We start from the raw sequence: 9116 nt of genomic DNA, 5'->3' as shown, positions 1-9116 counted from the left end.
TTATGTTCCACACTGGGTTTACTGGCATTAGATAACAGACAACTCATTGATGGGTATTTTGGATTGTATACCTCTTGAAGTAACTAAAAAGTGTAATGTCATAATAGTACTTGCTAACAGTATACTATGCAACATTCCACAGCTACATCATCTATGGGTTGTTACTCTGGGGTCATTCTGCAGCCTGCAAGAATGTGCTTTTATTGCAAAAGAAAGTAACGAGAATCATCACCTCAAGCAAAAACAACTGACCATTGTAAACCGATTTTTCTGAAATAGGACTTTTGAGTGTTTTCAACCAATTTGCTTTCAGTTACCTTGTTCACAGAAAGACAAATTGTGACACCTACAGAAAGGGAAATGATGTTCATCAAGTCAGCACTCTCTATAAAGACACCATAGACAGCCCAAGATGCTGATTAACTATGGCACAAAGCAGCTTCCCAATGGTGGCCATAAAATTATTTGTCACTACCAGTCGAAGAATTAAGAAGTACAATTTTGTGTACCAGTATATTAAAAGAAAAACCTTTGCACAGTACCAAAGAATACTTCTCTGATGATAGAACAGTGTCTACCTGAGCTGCAACTCAGTGCCAATGAAAACAGCAGCAGCTCAGCTATTATAATAGTCTGTGTACTAAAATTGCTTGTCTTATTACAGTAAACTATATTGTAAACTTGACTCTCTCCGTCCAGCCATATATGGTGAACGGCATAAAATTGGTAATGAGGATAATGACATACACCACTGAATGAGCTTGGGTAACTATGCCATTGTATGAATAATAATTCAGGAGATATGATCTCATAAGCATTGAGATGCATTAAAAACTGGCGTTTACCCAGACTATATTCATCTAGTATTTCATAATAAGAGCACTTGGCGATATCCAACCATCGTAATCAGGCCTTTGAAGCTGTTTTATTCATTGAGAGTTCGATTCTTCAAAGAGTCATGGTTTTACTGGCATTAGATAACAGACAACTCATTGATGAATATTTTGATACATATCATGCACATATACCATAAATAAACTACGAAAAACGCAAGATTGTATCCACTGTCGAAACGTAACTTTTACCACTGATTGCTTAAATGCCTCTGTGCGCGCAGTAATTCATCCAATCTTGTCTCCGCAAAACGTTGGTGGCTCTAGTACATTATCTCCTCCACTTAAAAGCTTGTTCATAAAACTTTGTAGGTATCCTTTCACGGGATAGTTTCCGTGTACCTTCACGATTTACATAATCTATGGCTCTTATAATCCTTTTTGTGCTGTAAAACAGCTTTTGCTGTCAGGTGAATCTTTACAAACGATAACACCGTATCACGGCAATGACTCAGCTTTAGCAAAGTACACATTTATTATCGGTTTCTCTGGAGTCCATATAGTTGAGAATATATTATTTGTACTGTATCCGTTCACGTAAAGGTAAAATACTCTGGTCTAAATAGTGACACAACTAACTGCTCCATTCATAATTACGTACTCCCGTTGACGTCTCCAACCTGTTTGATTTCGGGCGGGTAAACATTGCCTCATCAACGCTACCCAACGGTGTGACGCTGAACTACACGCGGTCAACCAATAGCGTGGCAGCTAGGCGCGAGGGAGCATGCAGTTGGTCACGTGACCACCACCCCTTCCTCTGCGCCCCTCCCACCCACACATTTCTCCGCGTGGCTCACAGCTGAATGGCATGACAAGCGAGGGCGCACTACTTTATTTTGCTAGTGTTTGACGTGGCGTCGTCCTGCAACCGGAGAAGTGCGCGCGCTTTCCGCGATCAGCGTAACCTCTTATCTCACGCGTCAGTTATCGCTGACTGCCAAAGTTTTTGCGTCGTGTCGGCCTGTCGTTTTGTGGTCTCTGTTTTGGGTGTCAGTGTGAATAGTGCGGTTTTTGTTTTGATTCAGCTTGCGTGTTCACTGCCGTTTATTACTACGCGAGTGTGATTGACGAGGCAAGATTAGCAATTCTTCAGACTTGGAGGACGAAAGGCAGCCGACACGCCGGAACAAGGTGAGGTTACTTGCGCTGTTCTCTCCTATGCCGCAAGCAAGTGTCCCCCTGTTTCGACAACCCCGCTCCTGCTGTTCCCCTTCCCCACACAATAATCGATGCGTAGTATGACTCACACATTGCGTCCCTCAGGCAGCTTTAGTATTGCTCTCACGTACAGCCGAAAAATATATTCCCTTCTCTCCCCCCAGTACATCCACCCCACTGCCACTTTCATCAGCGCATGCGTTTCGCGGCGTTCGCTCTAATTAGCTAAAACCCGCTATTTCGAAATTTGCACTCGTTTTTATATTACATTTTGAAGGCCGAATTTCCAGCAGGAATGAGAACGAAAGGGGAAAAAAGGACAGGATTTTCATATAGCTTTGATATAACTGCCAATCAAACGTTCTGCCAGATTTAATTGTAAGTGCTATCGATCGAACGCACAGATTCGAGTGGAATGTTTAGCAAATTCCTGTCGTGTTCGTTTGCACCGCTTTCGCACCCCCCCTTGATACGACCCTTTATATTCTCTGAACTTGTCAGTGCCAAATGAAGGATCAATTCGTTGCCAAAACTGTCCGTAAATATCATAACGTAGATAATTTTATCACGATTAGTGTGTTAATGTATGATTGTGTAACGTGAATCTGATTTTACGTTCTGTATTTTCAACTGTGTTGGGACAATTCTAGACAATCTTTTTTCTTACCATATTTCACGACTATGTGAAAAAGACCAAGGCGTATTTTAGTAAAACTGACAATTGAAGCAATGAAAAATAAAAATGAATGCAACGATGTTGACAATGAATCTGAAACAATGTTAATGAAACAAGGTGCAATTATACAGAAAAAAAGAAGTGTCCGAAGAACGAGATATGGCTGTCATTCAGGCTAAAACTCTAAATAACTCCATTTTGTGTTTCATAGTAAACGAAATCCCCCAAAACCATATTTGCTTCAGAAACATGGATAAAACAATACAAGCTAATGTATTTGTCGCAAACATTTATCGACGTGGTAATCATCCTCAATAGATCAACTCACCAGTTTTTCATTTGAAATGTTTAGCGCCAAAAGCACTGCATAAAATCGAGAGAAATTGTCACAAAATATATTTTATCCATAATGGATGCAGTTGAACTCAGGGACGGTTCCGTTATAGGAAGTAGAATAATAACTGCTACCAGCCATAATAGAAAGTGATTTTACTTAACACATGACCGGTTTCGGACTTGTGCGCATCTTCAGGCGGTTTGCATTAAAAAAATGTTCCCGTGGTCATTGTTGAAGACACTGATCAATCAAAAACAAATAATTTGATGATGACCAAATAGACGCAAATAGAACATTTGGAAGAGGTTAAGTGACATGTGTTGCAAAATTTTATAGTACTTACATAAAGCTTGTGTAGCCATTTCGTTTTGTTATTGCAGTTACTACATTTTTGTACATTAATATTTCGTTTTTTACACGTTAAATGTATTGTGAAAACGGTATGGTTTTATGTACAAGTACAATAATATTTTGCAACACATGCCATGTGTTTCATTTGCGTCTAGCCGGCCGGTGTGGCCGAGCGGTTCTAGGCGCTTCAGTCTGGAACCGCGTGACCGCTACGGTCGCTGGTTCGAATCCTGCCTCGGGCATGGATGTGTGTTAGGTTTAAGTAGTTCTAAGTTCTAGGGGACTGGTGACCTCAGATGTTAAGACCCATAGTGCTCAGAGCCATTTGAACCATTTCATCATTTGTGTCTGTTTGGTCATCGTCAAATTATCTGTTTTTGATTCAAACAGTCATTTCCAACACTGAGTACGGAACATCTGCCTGAATGTAAACCACCTTAAGATGGGCACAAGCCCGAAACCAGTTTCTTAATCACCTTATATTGTAACTCGTAGCGGTTATTGTTTTAGCCTACGTCAGAAAATAAAGAAGAGGTAGCCAGCATGAACGTATGTATATGGAAGTTTGCCATCTCCGTTTTGTTTTAATTGGAAAGTAAAATTTTCTTCCCCTTCGCCTCAGTAACCTGGACGTCAAACACTGCTATTTGTTGTCCGTGCTCTCGTTTCTACTCCGATTTTTGCAGATCTATTCAGTTATTCGTGTGTCACTTCAGGTCTGTCATCTGCTTTTGCGTTTAAAGTTTCCAGACTCACATGCCACTCCGACGATTAACGACAACTGCCAGCCACTACAATTCGATTAAATTTCAGCTTTAATTTGTCTTTGCATAAGAATCCTCTCGGTTGATAGTTTTTGCAGTCTGGATTAGGTACGGCAGTTTTTAATGCGAGGATCACTGTCGGGCTATAGTGACAAAACGTTACAGATTTAAAATACTCCGAAAGACCTGCATGACATTGTAAAAAATTATCGCCGAGGACATCAAGTACCTTTATGAAAAACATTTTATAAAAAGTGTGTACTGGTCACTTTTTACATTTCGTTCACGTCCGTCCCCGGTAGCTGACAAGGGAACCTCCCCATCGCACCCCCCCTCAGATTTAGTTATAAGTTGGCACAGTGGATAGGCCTTGATAAACTGAACACAGATCAATTGAGAAAACAGGAAGAAGTTGTGTGGAACTGTGAAAAAATAAGCAAAATATACAAACTGAGTAGTTCATGGGAAGATAGGCAACATCAAGGACACTTGGAAGATCGGAGCAATGTGGTCTTGTGGTAACGTGAGCAGCTGCGGAACGAGAAGTCCTTGGTTCAAATCTTCCATCGAGTGAAAAGTTTAATTTTTTTATTTTCAGTTTATGTGACAAACTCTTATGTTTTCATCACATTTTTTGGAGTGATTATCACATCCACAAGAAAACCTAAATCGGGCAAGGTAGAAGAATCTTTTTACCCATTTGCCAAGTGTACAAGTTAGGTGGGTCGACAACATATTCCTGTCATGTGACGCACATGCCGTTACCAGTGTCGTATAGAATATATCAGATGTGTTTTCCTGTGGAGGAATGGGTTGACCTATGACCTTGCTATCAAATGTTTTCGGTTCCCATTGGAGAGGCACGTCCTTTCGTCTACTAATCGCACGGTTTTGCGATGCGGTCGCAAAACACAGACACTAAACTTATTACAGTGAACAGAGACGTCAATGAACGAACGGACAGATAATAACTATGCAAAAATAAAGAAAGTAAAATTCTCACTAAAGGGAAGACTTGAACCAAGGACCTCTCGTTCTGCAGCTGCTCACGCTACCACGGGACCACGGCGCTCCTAATCTCACATAGTCCATTATGGTGCTTATGTGGCCCATTGACTACTCAGTTTGTATATTTTGCTTATTTTTTCACAGTTCCACACAACTTCTTGGTGTTTTCTCAATTGATCTGTGTTCAGTTTATCAAGGCCTATCCACGGTGCCAACTTATAACTAAATCTGAGGGGGTGCGATGGGGAGGTTCCCTTGTGAGTGGTGCCGGCACGGTAGCACAGCGTGTTCGCTCAGAGAGCGGGATGGGCTTTGTAATAAAAAAACTGAGTGAAAGGATCAACAACGAACTTGAACGGATGTCATGTGACGTCCGCAGCGACCAAACACAACGATCGACAACAAAGAAAATGAAAAAAAAAAGAGTGGTCGGCGCGACAGAATGTTAATCCTAGGGGCCCGGATTCGATTCCCTGCTGGGTCGGAGATTTTTTCCGCTGAGGGGCTGGGTGCTGTGCTGTCATCATCATCATCATCATCATCATCTCATCCCCATCGACGCGCAAGTCGCCGAAGTGCCGCCAAATCGAAAGACTTGCACCAGGCGAACGGTCTATCCTACGGCAGGCTCTGGTCACACGACATTTCATTTTATTTCGTTCATAAAAGTTAAGGACGTGGTCCTACCTTTTACAAGAGATTTGCCAAAGGTCTCTGACAGTGTAATACGCTCCTTAGCAACCGAACGGTGTAGTGCGGAGTGTACGTCAGTAAATACATAATTTGACCTTCCTATTCCATTTGTGTGTATATAGAGCTAGGACGACTATCGGTCGACATAATCGCCGTGAGCCATCTGACATCAGCTGTTTGATAAATCATAGTATGAAGGCTTTCACGACCGGATGACATATCTTCTGGTAAACCTTCCGGGATGTAAGGTCGTGATCCATGAAACTCTTCAGCTCCTAACGTTTCGTCCAGAGCTGCGCTGTCGGCAAGACTCACCGGAGGAGAAACACCCCTCTGAAGATGTCCAGCGCAGCTCTGGACGAAACGTTAGGAGCTGAAGAGTTTCATGGATCACGACCTTACATCCCGGAAGGTTTACCAGAAGATATGTTTGATAAATGCCTGCTCTAGAACTGTACATTTACGTTACAGTCCTCAACTATTGTTCGAGTACGTCTTCCAGTATCATCTTCTATTATAACGTCGTCTCCGTCTTACTAAGGGTCCCACACTCGATCGATGGATTGCGTAGTTCCTACTCAACGCGAGAAAACCAAAGCGAAACAAAATCACACAGCTACGTTTATATACAGGGTGGCTATTATTGAACTATATGAAATAAAATCGTCATAACATCTGAACGATTTGCGTTAGGACGTTAAAAGTGCACGGTTGGCCGCAGGGCATGATGGGAAAGAATGTGCATGGTTTAGTGACTAAGCCACTTTCATTTGGATGGGTTCATCAATAAGCAAAACTGGGGTATTTGTGGGACTGAGTGAAGTGGACTGACAAGGCAGCCAGTCCACAGTGACGGGTAGCCGAAAGAAAGGAAGGCACGCGTACACACACACGCCGACGGGCGTCAATTCTGGAACAGGATAACTATTGAATGGTAGCAAGAAAAGTACGTAGCTGCTTTATACTTAACTTTATTATTTGATGACTACAGCATTCTTCTTGAGACATTTATACTATAACTCTCAAAGTAGGTAAGGGTAATGGCGCCTTGCTAGGTCGTAGCCATGGACTTAGCAGAAGGCTATTCTAACTGGCTCTCGGCAAATGAGAGGAAGGCTTCGTCCGTATGGTCGCTAGCAATCTCCTCGTACAACTGGGGCGAGTGCTATATCGTCTCTCGAGACCTGCCTTGTGGTGGCGCTAGGTCTGCGATTACACAGTGGCGACACGCGGGTCCGACATGTACTAAATGGACCGCGGCCGATTTAAGCTACCACCTAGCAAGTGTGGTGTCTGGCGGTGACACCACACTGAGAATCCGCATTTCGCGATCGAGTAGCCTCTTCACCCTCAACGGGTGACAGTGCGGTGTGCAATGTCCAGTCACGGAATAATCGGCGCGATATTGCCTGACGGCACGGTGACTACCGAATGGTACGTGAGGATTTTGGAAGATGATTTCATCCTCATTTCCAAAGTGACCCTGATTTCGACAATATGTGGCTCATGCAAGATGGAGCTCGACCCTATCGAAGCAGGAGAGTGTTTAATGTCCTGGAGGAGCACTTTGGGGACGACGTTCTTACTCTGCAGTACCCAGTGGCCACTGCTGTAGGCCTCGCTTGGCGCCCATATTCTCCGGATCTGGTCACATGCGACTCCTTTTTGTAAGACTATATTAAAGGGTACAGCAATAACCGCAAAACTACAGCTGAGCTGAAAACAGCCGCCCGCCGGAGTGGCCGGGCGGTTATAGGCGCTACTGTCTGGAACCGCGCGACCGCTACGGTCGCAGGTTCGAATCCTGCCGCGGGCATGGATGTGTGTGATGTTCTTAGGTTAGTTAGGTTTAAGTACTTCTAACTTCTAGGGGACTGATGACATCAGAAGTTAAGTCCCATAGTGCTCAGAGCCATTTGAACCATTTTTTTTAAACAGCCATTCAGGAGGTCATGGACAGCATCGATGTTCCCACACTTCAGCGGATCGTGCAGAATTTCGTTATTCACCTGCACCACATTATCGCCGATGATGGCAGGCATATCAAACAATCTCATCAACTGAATCCGAATATCAAAAAAATGTGTGTGAAATCTTATGGGACTTAACTGCTAAGGTCATCAGTCCATAAGCTTACACACTACTTAACCTAAATTATCCTAAGGACGAACACACACACCCATGCCCGAGGGAGGACTCGAACCTCCGCCGGGACCAGCTGCACAGCCCATGACTGAGCGCTTGGAGACCGCTCGGCTAATCCCGCGCGGCTCCGAATATCTGTAGTAACGTTTACATGTTGAATAAGTTGTGTGCACACGGTAGTTTGTAACTAATTTATGTTTTTTTTTTTCATATAGTTCAATAATTCTCACACTGTGGCTAGAAAAACAAGTTGCAGTTATACAGCCATATTCACTACAGAATGAGATTTTCACTCTGCAGCGGAGTGTGCGCTGATATGAAACTTCCTGGCAGATTAAAACTGTGTGCCCGACCGAGACTCGAACTCGGGACCTTTGCCTTTCGCGGGCAAGTGCTCTACCAACTGAGCTACCGAAGCACGACTCACGCCCGGTACCCACAGCTTTACTTCTGCCAGTATCTCGTCTCCTACCTTCCAAACTTTACAGAAGTTCTCCTGCGAACCTTGCAGAACTAGCACTCCTGAAAGAAAGGATATAGCGGAGACATGGCTTAGCCACAGCCTGGGGGATGTTTTCAGAATGAGATTTTCACTCTGCAGCGGAGTGTGCGCTGATATGAAACTTCCTGGCAGATTAAAACTGTGTGCCCGACCGAGACTCGAACTCGGGACCTTTGCTTTTCGCAGGCAAGTGCTCTACCAACTGAGCTACCGAAGCACGACTCACGCCCGGTTCCCACAGCTTTACTTCTGCCAGTATCTCGTCTCCTACTTATCCCGAGTTCGAGTCTCGGTCGCGCACGCAGTTTTAATCTGCCAGGAAGTTTCATATCAGCGCACACTCCGCTGCAGAGTGAAAATCTCATTCTGGAAACATCCCCCAGGCTGTGGCTAAGCCATGTCTCCGCTATATCCTTTCTTTCAGGAGCGCTAGTTCTGCAAGGTTCGCAGGAGAACTTCTGTAAAGTTTGGAAGGTAGGAGACGAGATACTGGCAGAAGTAAAGCTGTGAGGGCAAGGTGTTAGCCGTGCTTCGGTAGCTCAGTTGGTACAGCACTTGCCCGCGAAAGGCAAAGGTCCCGAGTTCG

The 9116-nt window shown here is 43.9% G+C and overlaps 1 non-coding gene across 1 annotated transcript; it reads right to left on the bottom strand.

Annotated features, from left to right (window-relative positions):
- Positions 1 to 8673: 8673 nt before the first annotated feature.
- Trnar-gcg (transfer RNA arginine (anticodon GCG)) lies at positions 8674 to 8748 on the bottom strand. Its single transcript has one exon. It is a non-coding gene; the product is annotated as a tRNA-Arg (tRNA).
- Between the last annotated feature and the right edge of the window lie 368 nt (positions 8749 to 9116).

Source organism: Schistocerca serialis, chromosome 10 (genome assembly GCF_023864345.2).
Source record: "Schistocerca serialis cubense isolate TAMUIC-IGC-003099 chromosome 10, iqSchSeri2.2, whole genome shotgun sequence".
NCBI lineage: Eukaryota > Metazoa > Arthropoda > Insecta > Orthoptera > Acrididae > Schistocerca > Schistocerca serialis.
Note: the sequence above shows the minus strand (reverse complement) of the source record. Positions and strands in the feature narration are given on the sequence as shown.